The sequence below is a fragment of the Bombus fervidus genome, chromosome 5 (assembly GCF_041682495.2).
Source record: "Bombus fervidus isolate BK054 chromosome 5, iyBomFerv1, whole genome shotgun sequence".
Taxonomy (NCBI): domain Eukaryota; kingdom Metazoa; phylum Arthropoda; class Insecta; order Hymenoptera; family Apidae; genus Bombus; species Bombus fervidus.
This window is the reverse complement of record NC_091521.1, coordinates 15341676-15357189: the sequence shown is the minus strand read 5'-3', so window position 1 is coordinate 15357189 and position 15514 is coordinate 15341676. Positions and strand designations below refer to the sequence as shown.

At 37.6% G+C, this 15514-nt stretch overlaps 1 protein-coding gene and 1 long non-coding RNA gene across 2 annotated transcripts in view; one reads left to right on the top strand and one right to left on the bottom strand.

Moving 5' to 3' along the window:
• Nab2 (Nuclear polyadenosine RNA-binding 2) overlaps positions 1-15514 on the top strand; it is a 239919-nt gene that overhangs the window by 73151 nt on the left and 151254 nt on the right. The window lies entirely within an intron of this gene.
• On the bottom strand, positions 502-2831 carry LOC139987301 (uncharacterized). The gene is made up of 3 exons (XR_011799823.1): positions 1969-2831; positions 1661-1867; positions 502-975 (listed from the first exon to the last, which is right to left on the bottom strand). It is a non-coding gene; the product is annotated as an uncharacterized lncRNA (long non-coding RNA).

The following is a 15514-nucleotide window of genomic DNA, read 5'->3' as shown; positions in this document are numbered from 1 at the left end:
CAGGGGAAAAAATATAACAATGAAGTAGGAATTTTAAAATAAAATTGTAGAACTAGTCATTTTGATTGATGTGATATTTCTAGTGTTAACATCTAGCGATTTAGCGAAATCCGGAATTTTCCTGATATCTGATATCGAATGATACGCGGTGAAGTTGTAGAAAACGAGGAAATTGGTTAATCGGGGTTCGATAAACAGATCGCAGGACCCTTTTACACTTTGACAAGTGCGAGTCATTTTCATTGGTATTGGTATAAGTAACCTTGATACAAAATTATTCTAAGTTTGAATACATAAAAAACAAAATAAAATTCATTATATTATTCTTTTAGTTATCGTTGCGAAAGTCGTTATATCGTTGCTGCAAAAAAGTATAACACAAAGTAGGAATTTTAAAATAAAATTGTAAAACCAGTCGATTTGTCTGATGTAATATTTCTAATGTTAAAGACACGATCAAAATCCAAAGAACCTCAAATACGTCATCTTAATGTCTGCATATTCCGGAATATCTACATGTACAATGAATACCTGAATATTTACATGAACACAGTGTAGCAATGTAACTCACGTCTGAGAAAAACGAAGGAACACGAAATATAAGAAACGTCCGAGCAAGGATATTATTGTATTCAAGGGATTGGTCGGTTTAAATGGACGAGTTTATTCGTGTTCTCAATTTTGAATTTAATTCGCGCTAATCGTTTCTAAAGAAAGTGTGAAATATTTTTACAGGCGTACACGCGAAGACTTCGTGATCTCGAGTTAAATTGCGAGACGCGATTTTCACTGACACACGGCTGTGTGAGTGATACGTGCGTTGCGCGCTCGAAGGTCCTGGCTTTCCAACGAGAGGACACGTCCATCCTGTCGCGAAACGACCACAGCGATTCGCATATTTCATCTTTCCAATGTCCTTCGAGTATACCGTGTAACGTGCATTTTTCTCTCACGAATCTAACCGATCTATCTAATCTGGAAATAAGAAAGAATTGTAAAGAACAGTTTTATCACCTGCATCGATGAAAACAGGCGAAGGTGTAATTTCCTAGAACTAAAAACACGCCTGGCCGTTCCTTTTCTTCCTCGAATCGGACAAACATTAGATTCAGCTAGAATCGAATATACGATAATTACTTATTATTCACGTTATAGTACCACGCCAGAATAATTTATTTATAATTCCCAATGAGAATTGATTGTAAAATACTTCCAAAAAAAAAAAACAAAGATTTTCATCTCGATCCGTAACTAATCGCTGTCTTACTTGAACCGTTCACAAGCTAAACTCGATTTTTCCACACTTTTTCGAAATTCTAGTGTCAAAACACTCGATCGATGTTTATATAATTCTACTAATTTCCTCTACTTTTTGTCTTATCGAGTTAACCCAGTTAGCAAACGAGCGGCTCATTTTTCTCCTGAATTCCTGTTTTCCAGGTGCATAAGTTGCGAATGTTACGTCAACAGTATTATTTAGATAATTGAATTGACGCAGTGTATACGTCAGTAGCAACGAAATGGACAATAATTAATAGCAACTTGACAAAGATTGAAACGGATCGCTAAACGATATTAAAAACAAAAAAAAAACAACGTCGTTATCAAACTGTATTGGCCATGTTACTGACAAATTAGAATGTTGCATCCAGAAACTTACGTCATCCGGAACTACCGCGAGTCGAGCATCATCGTACATTGTATGATTATTTTAGCTGCTTCAACCGTATGATACTACACGCCAATAGTGCACGTACTTCCACTCGTCTTTCTTCTATAGCTCGCTTACTTAAACTCCAGCGATCTCTGATCTTGCTCCTCTCGTTCTTCTTATCTTATTACTTGGTAATTCTTGCCATTTAACTTTCTGTTTAAATAATTAGTTGCTCTTCGTCAATTATGTATCAACCAGAACTAGTCTTACTTATTAAATCCCTGATAATTATCGTAATTATCTTAATTACTCACTTTCTCGCGCATCGTTCCTATATTTTCTATTACCAGCGACTTTTACAATAAACAAATAAATCCAGTAGAATATTATTTTTCGTAACGCCTCTTGTAAATCGCAACTTGTAAGCTACTAACTAAAAAGAAAGTGCAAAGAACTAGTGGAATAGAAAGAAGGAAACATCGATAAGCAAAGCTGTGGAGGAGCAGAGTTTAACACGATGTCGCGCGCGTTTCACGGTCAACGTGCGTGCGGCCCCTGCCAGTCTAGGCGTCGGGACGCCCGGCGCCACGTCTGTACGCCCCTGCACCCTCGGCACCCGCGGAGCCTCGTAAATTCAGGAGCGGATCGCGTCGCTGCCTCCCCCGTTTCTCTCGCCTTATCGGCGTTCAGGGATCGTCAGCGATATAATTTCGCAGTTCTTTCGTTTTTATTTTATCTTTTCGTCAACGCCTCTTCGATCGCACTCTGCTGATAGTCGGCTAACTTCTCGCGGGATTATTCTCGCAGCTTTCTCGGGTCTTTGAACTTCGCTCTCGGCGTATTCTCATCTTCTCGATTAAAACGTCCTATCTAGCGTCTATCTTCCTGGTTTTTCAAGATCGCGAGTCGAAATATTTCAAGTCCCCCGTGCTTCGATTCTTTCAAGTGCAATTGTAAATTACAATGGTACGAAATAACCGACTGTTCCTTTTTAATCGGACGAAGAGAAACGAAGAGGGTAAATTGCTTCAGTTTCGAAACTGTAGATACGACGTTTGAATCGAAGAGGCTGTTCTATATATTCCACAGATAGGCCGTAGTTAAAATTATTAGGTTGTCCGAAAAGTTTCTTTCGTTTTAAAAGGAAACAATAGACGCACAATGTTAGTTTATTAAATTACGCACGAACATAATAATAGGAATAGAACGAAATGGATCATAGCTGATTTAATAAAATAATATAAAACAGAAATTGTTGTTCATTACCTATTATTACCTTACGGAACGAAAGAAACTTTTCGGACAACCTAATATTATTATTATTAAATTATTTATCTTTATCACGTGCTCGTTATCGATTCAATTTTACTCGATCAAACGTAGAATTCCCTTGTTTCTCGATCGAACGACGATTCAATTGGAAATCCTCGCTCCTCCACTTTCAACCACCAAAACATCTCCCCAGGTTCCCCTAAAGAGGAAAGTAATAACTTTGTCCAAGTACACAAAGATACCTAAAGTAAAGCCGAGGAATCGTCACTGTCTCCGCAAAAATTCTCGTTGAAGAGGCTCGTTTGAAAACAAAAGGGGCGAGCAACCAAGGGGGTTCACCGCGATGCGTTGGGGTCGCTCGATTTCCGTACTCTCTCCGCCTTCGTCGCGCAGTGATTGAAAGATCGATAAAGTTTCGAGGGTTCCGCCGCGTTCTCCTTGCGACTTCGAACTCAGCATTACGAATCCTTAAGCCGAGTATTCAACAAACGCGCGTTTCCGACAAACGCGTGCTAATATCGGCGAGCGCTTGCGAGGTATTCGACGAGCGGTTCGAAAATTCTTTCTTCTGTTATCTCCTCGATTCGGTTATTTCTCGATACCACGTTATATTTTTGAATTTTTTTCAAAGCAATTTTTCAATCGCGCAGTGAGATCGCGTTAAATCGCAGTAGCCGATAGCACCGAATCGAAACGCATAGCGATAGAAACGAATTGCGTCGAACGCCGATATGAACGAATTGAATCAAATGTACCGAATGGTAAAATCGACGAGTTTGGAATACCGCGTACGTGGCAAAATTCTGTTTCGAGATATTCAAAATTGAAATTTTCTTTCGTTTATCGAATCGCGATATTTATGAAAATTGCATTTTTTACGTAGAATAAAATAACATGGAGAAAGACGATTGCTTTATATGCAACGAGAAATGGCAAGGCTTTAGAAGAATGATTTTGCACGCCCTGTTTCCAAATATCGCGTTTCCTCGTTACGTTACTGTTGACGTTATTAGATGTATGCGAATACAAAGGAACGCGTGGATAAATTGTAGGGTAGAAAATACATTTTAAATACTGATGTGTAAATACAAATCGGAATATAATTGAGCTGATCCAGATCCGCACGCTAGCAGCGTTACCCTATGTCTTTTTTTTCTTTTTTATTTGCGTTTATTTTACAATCAATTCTCGTTGGAGAATTTTAAGTAAATTTATCTGGCGTGGTACTATGACATGGTTAATAAGTGTTCATAGTATGTTTGATTCTATTTGAATCTAGTGCTTAGGTCTAAGGTGTAATATCTTTTTAGCCTGCGGATCTGTTCCCACGTGTCGAGTAGTTGAGTAATTAGAGGATTTTGGTGGTTGTTAACTCTTTTGTTTTTGTATTGTTTCGTTGGTGACATACCAAGGGGCATCTATTAGCGATCTTAAGGTTGCCCTATGACCGAAAACCCTGAAGCCAACGTTGCTTGTGTACTGTTTATGGTTTGCCTTCGACCCAGTCTTCTGTCTATACGCTATCATTAGCTTCAGTGCTTGAGAAAACTAAAAGACCAGATGTATAGTTTTCTTAGAAGTGGTGACTACTTCATCAGTTACAAAGATTATTTTTTTTTTTTTTTGTTTTTAATTTAGTAGATTATTTACGATCAATTCTCATACAGAATTTTAAGTAAATTTTTTTGGCATGGTACTGTAACTTTGATTGTAAAAGTTTATAGTGTGTTTGATTCTAGTTGAATCTAATGCTTCGATCTAAGGGGTATCGCCTTTTTAGTCTGCGGATCTGATCCGTCGTGTCGAGTAATTGGATAACTAATGGGTTTACAAAGATTATGTCACGTCGGAGACACAAGAAATCACGAAATTGGCAGATCACCGGTGAGAGCCTTGCGTCGCAGTTCGAACGTTTCACAAATAAGGTAAAGAATTGAACTTTAGATATATTTGGTAGTAAAATTTATTGTACGAATCGAACGGAGTGACGGTTCAGAGTGTTTTAACAGAGAAGAGTACATCGTGGAAATTTTCCTGCGAAACATTTTTTCGTATCATTCGTGTTTCCCGAGATGTTCGATTACGTTTGGTACAATGGCATTGTGCAATTATGTTGTGATGTCATACCATTCTTTTTTAATTTTCGTAGATAACGATGCGTGAACTACATATCGCGATTCAGGACGATTCAGTGCAATTGGGTGCAATTTGGCGCGACTCGGTGCGATTTGGTGCGATTAGTTGCAATTGAGCGCAATTAGGTGCAATCCGGTGCAACTTAGCAATATTGCAATTCGATACAATTCATTGCAACTCGATGATATCGCGATTCGATGCAATTGAGCAGCTCGTCGGATCACGGGCGTTTCACGAGATATTCCCCTTCTTCCGATTATCGCGTTCTGCTAATCTAAAGACTTTATTATACGTTGGTGTAAATTGTTAACGTTGTACCGCAATAATTCACTTAGATTTGCGAGAATATTAAACGTTCCTCGAGAAACGCTCCTTTTCCATTTAATATTTCCCAAACCGCGAAAGAAGATATTTGTAAAGAAGTTCGAACTCTTACGAAATGCCAACGGAGAATTTTTGTCAATTTTCGTCCTGATACATTTCAATAAATATCGATTATTTTTAAATCTTTGACAATACCAACAACTTCGATAACGCTTTAGAAATTAGTGGCGTAAAATCACGAAAAATTATCGAACGTTACATTTTGATACAGAGAAACTGAATTTATAGATATTCCTTCCATTATCGATACAATTTGGCATCAAACGAAGCTGCATTTTTCGTAAATATTTCAAAAATCTCTTATTCCATTAATCTATCTGTTTTTATCGAATTATATCTACTTAAACACGTGTTTAATTTTGTGATTCTTTTATGAAACATGACATTGCGTATACGCAGTTGTCGCAATCACGCGTCGTAATTGTCACAGAGCCATAAATTAGCGATAGAAAAACCAAGAGGCTCTAACGAACATACCGCAGGCCATCGAAGCAACAACGTAGAGAGTGTTCCAGTGTCAGAAAACAGTAACAGCATGGCCATCTCTGAACTGGGCCCCGGCGACACCTCCAGCCACGCCACCTCCATAGGAGCCAAAACCATGGCATAATGTTGTCCGAAAAGTTTTCTTTTTATTTTATTTTCTAACTTAATTGTTAAATAACATGTAAATGGTTACCCCCAGCGGGATACCATCGTCAGGTTTGACTATTTTATTTCTTTAGTTTTCTGTTTTTTTTTTTTTTTATTATTTAATTTGTACTTTACAATTTGTCCAGCTGGACATTTGGTAAATTTTTCTAACTTAATTGCTAAATAACATATGGATGGCTACTCCCAGCGGGATACCATCGTCAGGTTTGACTATTTTATTTCTTTAGTTTTCTGTTTTTTTTTTTTTTTTTATTATTTAATTTGTACTTTACAATTTGTCCAGCTGGACATTTGGTAAATTTTTCTAACTTAATTGCTAAATAACACGTGGATGGCTACTCCCAGCGGAATACCATCTTCGAGTTTGACTAATTTATTTCTTTAGCGAGGTCAGTGAAGTGTTTTCTTTTTAGTCTTCTTTCTATGAGAGTTTTGCTCGCTTCTACAGCCAGCTAGTTTGGATATGTTGCCGTTCTTTCCTTGTATTTTCCTGCGTACCTGCCGATTTCTTCTTTGACCTTTGACGTTAGTATTTTTAAGTCTCTGCGTATATCCTCGTTTCTGACATACCATGGGACGTTGACTACTGTTTGAATTTCCGATCGCCTTGCAACTTCCTGCGAGAGACGCGTTAAAACTTTCGAACGAATACCATCAACTTACTATTTCATATTCCTGCGGCTGACACTCGGACGTTTTCGAAACACTACAATCTCCTGCGCAGTATCCGCGCTATCGAGATATCAACTTTAAAATTCTTTCGACTTTTTCGTATCGTTCGTGTGTTTCGAAATATTCGAGTGGTTCGAGATAAACCGCGTGCACTGTATGCATGATTTTCACCAAACATTTACGAGGAATAGAAAGAAACAGCCAATTTTTTTTTTTTCTTTTTTATTTTGTATACCAACATAACTCCAAACTTTTTCAAATACTCTCGATCGTTTACGATTGTTTACTATTCGTGTACGTATCAGGTTGTCCGAAAAGTTTCTTTCGTTTTATAAGGATATAATAGACGAACAATGTTTTTTTGTATTATATTAGTTTATCGAATTATGCACGAACATAATAATAGAAATATAACGAAATGGATCATAATTCAATAAAATAATATAAAACAGAAATTTTTGTTCGTCTATTATCGCCTTATCGAACGAAAGAAACTTTTCAGACAACCTAATACTAATGACATTTCGCAATGTTTCGTATAACGCACATAATTTATTTGTAAAAAGCTCTTGCAAGTGTTCGAATATTTTCACCTAAGTCTGTATAAACAGCAAGCATATTTATCTTCCTATTTGAAGAATCTAATAGGACATTCATAGATTAGCTACAGAGTCTCTAAGACACAATAAGCAACAATATTTCAAATCAGTCTAATCACAATAATATCGCTTTTGATCTTTGATTTTTTCTTAATTTATACACTTTACCAGCATTCGTATGCTGTTGCTATACATCTTGTATTTTCTACGTATTTTCAAATTTGTCTCCAATTTTGCCAATGTAATGATAATCGAGTCTCATTAAAGTATCAACGACATTTCGCAATGTTTCGTATAACGCACATAATTTATTCGTAAAAAGCTCTTGCAAGTGTTCGAATATTTTCACCTAAGTCTGTATAAACAGCAAGCATATTTATCTTCCTATTTGAAGAATCTAATAGGACATTCACAGATCAGCTACAGAGTCTCTAAGACACAGTAAGCAATAATATTTCAAATCAGTCTAATCACAATAATATCGCTTTTGATCTTTGATTTTTTCTTAATTTATACACTTTACCAGCATTCGTATGCTGCTGCTATACATCTTGTATTTTCTACGTATTTTCAAATTTGTCTCCAATTTTGCCAATGTAATGATAATCGAGTCTCATTAAAGTATCAACGACATTTCGCAATGTTTCGTATAACGCACATAATTTATTCGTAAAAAGCTCTTGCAAGTGTTCGAATATTTTCACCTAAGTCTGTATAAACAGCAAGCATATTTATCTTCCTATATGAAAAATCTAATAGGACATTCATAGATTAGCTACAGAGTCTCTAAGACACAGTAAGCAATAATATTTCAAACCAGTCTAATCACAATAATATCGCTTTTGATCTTTGATTTTTCCTTAATTTATACACTTTACCAGCATTCGTATGCTGTTGCTAAACATCTTGTAGTTTCTACGTATTTTCAAATTTGTCTCAAACTTCGCCAATGTCGACTCTCATTAAAGTATTAGGTTGTCGGAAAAGTTTCTTTCGTTTTATAAAGAAATAATAGACGAACAATGTTTTTTGTATTATATTAGTTTATCGAATTATGCACGAACGTAATAATAGAAATATAACGAAATGGATCATAATTCAATAAAATAATATAAAACAGAAATTGTTGTTCATCTATTATCACCTTATCAAACGAAAGATACTTTTCGGACAACCTAATACACATACATATGTATCGTATGTACACACAGATGCACATATGCAGGTATATGCATTTCCATCGAAGTAAATTCACATTGGCGAACCTTAACGGACGTTAGGAAACGTCGATGGATACCCGGCTTTATTTCGGCAGATACAGGGGGACATTTATTCCATGGCCTCCCTTTAGTTCGCCCTATGGTGTCTGCAGGGGGTCAACGAAAGAATCGGCTCGACAGCGTGGACGACGATGAAAATTTCAACCCTCGCCATCGCACGCGACGATATCACTTTTATTCCAAGTGTGTCGACGATAAATTAGCGAGTCCGATAGGGACGGAAGAAAGGGCCTGTGTGTTTGGAAACAGGAGTTTCAGGGGTAGAAAGTGGTGGAGATCGTTTTTGTAGGTTTTTGTGGGAGGGAATGAGTTTGCAAAAGGGTGTCGAGATGGTTGTCGATCGAAGTGGGCGATTTCGGTTCTCTTACGTTTTCTATTCAACGACTTTCAATTGTCTATGGAAAATGAGAAAAATTCTTTTATCTATAAGAGAGGTTCCGCGACTTTGTAAATTTTACATTCGTTTGACCATTTTTCGTTTGAAAATTCAAAAATTCACAATGTAGATAAGAGTAGACGTAACTTTGCTTCGAGTAAAACTTCGATTTAATTGCGACAGCTCTATATTTGATATATATCAGATTGCTGTCTCTATTATTAAATAATTATCGTCGATAATCTTCGCATCTAAAACGTTTCTGCTGTCTTCGTCGTCGAATAAACAATCATAAACGATAAAGAATGCGATAAAGAAACGAATAACGAAAGCAACGAAATATTAGATTGTCCGGAATGTGTCCTTTCGCCAACGTGTTTTTCACAACAGTGCACGTTCGTACAAACGTGTAATCAACTCTGAAATGTCGCGGTGTTTATCTCAACGGAAGAAAATCGACCGTACGTAATTCGACAAAATAATATAAAACAAAAAACCCTGTGCGTCTATTATTTCCTCGTAAAACGAAAGAAACTTTTCCGACAACCTAATACTAAAAAGAAATATCTTTACGTGACCCCAAGATATCGACGAATAAATCTTCCTGATCAAACATCTGGAAAATTAAAATTGCTCGATTTTCATAGAAAACGAAGACCTTCCAGCGTCGACTTAATTTCCTCCCGTGCGATACTTCCGCTCTTTTTTTTTTTTTTTTTGTTTCTCTCTTATCTTGTCCCGGCTCGACAAACTCTTCGAAGCGTGGAGAAACCCGAAAGGGATAAAAAAACAGGTCTCGTATGTCAACGGATTAACCGAAAGGTGGTTGTCAGACTGCGAACGAAGGGAGGCTAGTCTTGCAGGCGCCGTCTGGACTTTCACCCCCTCCGAAACACGAGCACGTACACGAGCGTGGTAAAAGGCGCGAAGCGGACGACGTTGCGCCGGTAAGCTCGATTTAAGCTCGCTCTGCTTGTACGAGCGTGTCACCCTCGCTGGAACACCGGTTGTAAATGGAAATCGAATGGAAATTACGCTGGTAAGTCGCAACGGGTGTGTCTTCCCTTCTTCCCATTTGGCTATGTAGTTCGATAAAATGGGGTACAAAATATTTCCTTCTTCTTTTTAGAGGGTAAGGAAAATTTTAGAAATTTACAAAGCGAAAGTTTCGACGATCTTACGAATATTGGCGACGATACACGTAAGCTTCAAATTACCGACAGATGCGTTTCTACTTTTGTACTTTTTGTAAATTTGATGTTGGTATTCCTGGAAGAATCGGCTTGCTATTTTCAATTTCCATCTTCGAGGATAATAATATACGCAAGTCGAGTGAAACGGTAGCAGAGATGCGAGGAAATTCTGCGAAACGGATAAAAGCAGAAGTATAGGCGTAGAAAAGAAAGAAAGCGAAGCGGAGCAAAGTCTTAACAATGTTAGCAAAACTTCAATTCTACCGAAATAACTGTGTCATTGGTGAGAAAGAAACTTCTTGTTCAAACTGTTTATACCATGCGACCATATTCTGTCGATTTGAAAAACTTTCGATCTAATCACGGAGAAACAGTCTAAATCACGTATCCAGGAAGAGATGGCGTAAATAAAACTGTCGCATAAATCACGCGTGTTTCGAAAACACGTCTGCGAAGAGAGAACGAATTGATCCGGCAATATTTTCGTTGTCGCCGTGATCCGGCAAACTTGCACGCTTTTAGATTTATTTCGCGAGCCGTGATTCACTTGGCGCCGCCGAACGTTCCATTCTTATCTCATTTTCGTCACTTCCCTTCCTTTTATCCGTCCTTTTCCTGCCGCTTCGTTCGAATTCCTCTCGGTATCTAGGCCTCGCGAATCGTTATCGGCCGATGTCTCTTTCATCCGGACGAAAGGAGGCTGATAAATCGGTCGCGGAAACGAGAAACGCTGGCTATTTGCGTTAGAAACTGATTCTTACGCGATCTGTCGTTTATCGTACACGCGTAACGCAGGTAACGCGTACGTAAACTTTTGAAGCGGAAAAGCGATGGATTACGTTGGTTCGAAATAGAAACGACTCGTGTTGCAAATTAAAGAGGATTAAGAAGATAAAGAGGAAACGGATAGTAGATGAGCGAGCCTCTAATCCCCGATAACGTTAGAACCAGTTTGTCTTTCGATGTACAACTGGGATGGTGGGCAGCAGGAAGTTGCTGAAAGCTCGCCACGGTGCCGTTGTTTTTATTGGCGATCGACCGATAAACATTTACATCTACCGCCGAGGAAAACAGCCTGACGTCCCATTTGCCGAAACCCCAGAACACCAACTTCATCGTCTTCGCGTATATCGGAAGTTTGAAAAAAACCAAGTCAATTTAGAAAAGTACGAAGCCGATGCTTCGCTTTTATATTACGCTCTCTTCTCGTAGAAGAGAAAATAAGAGAAGCTGAATTTTATGGATGGAATTCTTAGAAGAGGCGATTCGACGAAGAAAGTATAGAAGAAATATCAAAGAAAGAGGAAAAATATTCTCGTATCAAACGGATCGTGTGCGTGTTATACGTATCTTTTCGTTTTTAAATCTCCTACGATTTTATAAATATTCGCGTTATTTAGAAGATTTCTGGCAATGAAAAACGAAACTTTGTATCGAAAAGCAAAGGATTGGAGAGTGCGGTTGGTCCAACCAGAGAACCCTAGTCGGCTGTCATTTAATTGACAGGTCTTGTACATTGAAATTTTTTGTAGCTAGGCTCCGTTATTTTCGGCGCATTCTACAAGTTGGCCTATTGGTTCATTGGCAACTGTCCAAATGGGATAAGCCCTGACGTATCCTACGTGAAAGCAATTTCATCCATGTGTACATTTCATGCTCGTACCGGCCACGCGGAATACGTATGTTACACCGTGTAAATTAAACGGATATAATTCAAATTGTTACTAAATATCACGTCGGTTTCATCCCGTGTACGATGATAATTCAGTTGAAAGTTTGGAAAGTTGCTGAAAAATCTCCGACTAACGTCTCTAATTATTTTCTCTTTGGCAAGCAATTTCATAAATACCAGCGTATAAAAACGTTGAACTGTTCGAAAAGTAGGTAAGCGACGTATACAGCGTTCCTCTCGATGATTGTTTTTCCCAGAAACCTTCTACTCTTTCCAGGAATAAATTCGTATACGTAGATTTCATTTGAATTTGTTGAAATTCTCAAAGTACTCGCATAATTAAAAGGAAAATATCCGATCAACGTTTCTTACGTGTTCTCTTTCTTTTTAATTGTTTCTTTTTGGCAAGTAATTTCATAAATATCAGCGTATAAAAACGTTGAACTGTTCGAAAAGTAGGTAAGCGACGTATACAGTGTTCCTCTCGATGATTGTTTTTCCCAGAAACCTTCTACTCTTTCCAGGAATAAATTCGTTTACGTAGATTTCATTTGAATTTGTTGAAATTCTCAAAGTACTCGCATAATTAAAAGGAAAATATCCGACTAAAGTTTCTTACGTGTTCTCTTCCTTTTTAATTGTTTCTTTTTGGCAAGTAATTTCATAAACATCAGCGTATAAAAACGTTGAACTGTTCGAAAAGTAGGTAAGCGACGTATACAGTGTTCCTCTCGATGATTGTTTTTCCCAGAAACCTTCTACTCTTTCCAGGAATAAATTCGTTTACGTAGATTTCATTTGAATTTGTTGAAATTCTCAAAGTACTCGCATAATTAAAAGGAAAATATCCGACTAAAGTTTCTTACGTGTTCTCTTCCTTTTTAATTGTTTCTTTTTGGCAAGTAATTTCATAAACATCAGCGTATAAAAACGTTGAACTGTTCGAAAAGTAGGTAAGCGACGTATACAGTGTTCCTCTCGATGATTGTTTTTCCCAGAAACCTTCTACTCTTTCCAGGAATAAATTCGTTTACGTAGATTTCATTTGAATTTGTTGAAATTCTCAAAGTACTCGCATAATTAAAAGGAAAATATCCGACTAAAGTTTCTTACGTGTTCTCTTCCTTTTTAATTGTTTCTTTTTGGCAAGTAATTTCATAAATATCAGCGTATAAAAACGTTGAACTGTTCGAAAAGTAGGTAAGCGACGTATACAGTGTTCCTCTCGATGATTGTTTTTCCCAGAAACCTTCTACTCTTTCCAGGAATAAATTCGTATGCGTAGATTTCATTTGAATTTGTTGAAATTCTCAAAGTTCTCGCATAATTAAAAGAATGTTATAAAACCTAGACGATCAAGATTCGTCGCTTTTTACCTGCTTCCCATCGATACACGAGATTCAACGTTGCGTTCGCGAGAAGAGTAGCTTTACGATCAAACTATCTCCTTGTTCTCTTTAATTTCGCTTTTAATTTTCAACCGCAATCGTAATTCGCCGCTCCGTTCCATTGAGTCTTTTTTAAAACTTGAAATCTTGAATCTTTCGATCGTCGAACAGGCTAAAAATCGTTCAAACTCGTACGAATGTATGTAAATATACAGAGCGAAACACTTGACATTACCATCTCGATTTAGGTCGACGTTATTACGTTAATGGACTCGTATATTTCTCGCTATATCGCTCGATGCAACTTGTCATTGCTCGTAGCTTTTATCCTTCTCGCTAGAAATATTTCTTCGTTCAGAAATTAATCTCAGCTGCCTGGTCGATGAGAACAGACCTCCAGGACAGGACAGACTATCCGTCGCATGGAAACTCAGCGAATTTCTTTTTCCCTTTTGAGCGTGAAGCGAAACGAAACAAAGTTTCAAACGGAGAAACGGCTGATCCTATTAATAGTGCCAGGGCTGGGAATAAAAAGGCAAGAGCGGCGTAGGTGGGCGTGAGAACGCGTGGGCGTTCGAAGGTCCTGCGACGTGTTGGAAACGCGGCTGAACCACGATGGAGACGTTGAAATTCGCGCGTTTCGGAACGTTGTCGCGCCTCACGGTCAGCCAACCTTCTTTGGATCTTCTTTGCCTTGCGCAATCAGCCTATCGTGAATCCTTGACGAATCCTCGATGATCAACGATCTCGCCCGAGCGTGCACTTTTTTGACTCGAGCTCCTCTTCGTAGTCGAAGCGTCTACCACTTTACATAACGATCAAACCACGCCAACGAACGCACGTGTCATGAAGATTTATGGCCGATTTATGTAATTCCATTGTTCGATAATTTTGGCATCGTCGAAGGAGAAATTGAGGAAGGTAAAGTCTGTTTTGCATGGAAGAATGGCGCATTGTTCCCTTCAAGGATCAACTTTGTTTCAGCGAGTTGGACAATGACTAGACGACGTAGAGATGGAAATTTGAGAAATTGAGAAATTAGGATTTGGGATAAAACAGGAGACTTATGGTTTGTAATTTTTCAGAGAAACGAACAGAGAAGCTTCGATGTTAACGCTAAGTTTCAAAGTTCGAAATGAAATATCCCAAAAACCATAGCATTAATTTTAACAATTTTGCATCGTAAATTAATCATTTCATCTAAAGAATTTATACGCACAATCTTTTTTTCTTTTCCTAGGCTACCTAATTTTTGAAATCTGTATGTAGTATACTTATCTCTACGAAACCCGCTAAATTGACTAGCCGATTTCATTCAAAAATTCAGTATATTTGTAAAAAATGTACTCGACAAATATGACTACCTTATACCGTTAATATTATTGTTATCGTTTCCGCGACAATTTTGAAAAAAAGACTTTTTGCTTATTAAGAATTTATTTAAACGCGAAGCCTAATATCGTTCGATTCGGACTTAATTTGAATAAATCGATTTTTCAAAGAAAATGCGTATTTTCGTTTGCCTGTCGATCAAAATGGCAGAGTCGTGTACGTTGGCGTGTCTCAATTAGCGAAACGCTAATAATACAATAATATACAATAAAATACATAATATAAAATAATAATAAATAATAATAATATAAAATAAGATACAATAATACGATAATATAATAATATTAAATAATACAATTTATACTCGCGCGTATACGTTGTTGGTAGGAAAGTTGACGCAAGGACTAATTGATCGATTGCCAGGAATGTACGGATATTCAAAGAAACAGGTGGAAAATAATCAAAGAGAATAATGAATATCTATTAGACTTACGATTTGCGTCATAGCAGGGTATAGAGCGTTCGAGCGTACCTTAATCTTAATCACCATGAAGATATTTAAATACAATAGACGTTGTCTTTTATTTTCAAGCGCAACGAAAGCAACATTAAAAAGTAATTTAAACATTTCCTTGAAATAACCAGCGTTCGCTGCATACCTATAATTTTATCGATCAGCGAGGTGAAAAACGAGCTTTTATATCTTCTGGCCGCGGTATGTTGATACACGGTGTTTTATTCGATCTGGCAGGGGCGTACGCGAAATTTGGCAAGCACCGTGGATATTTGCGTGCAACACGAAACAAAGATCGTCGTGTCCACAATGTAGTACGCGTGCGTGCAATAATTTTACAGAATCGCCGTGTATACGCTGTCTAGCGGCATAAAGATATAAATATATT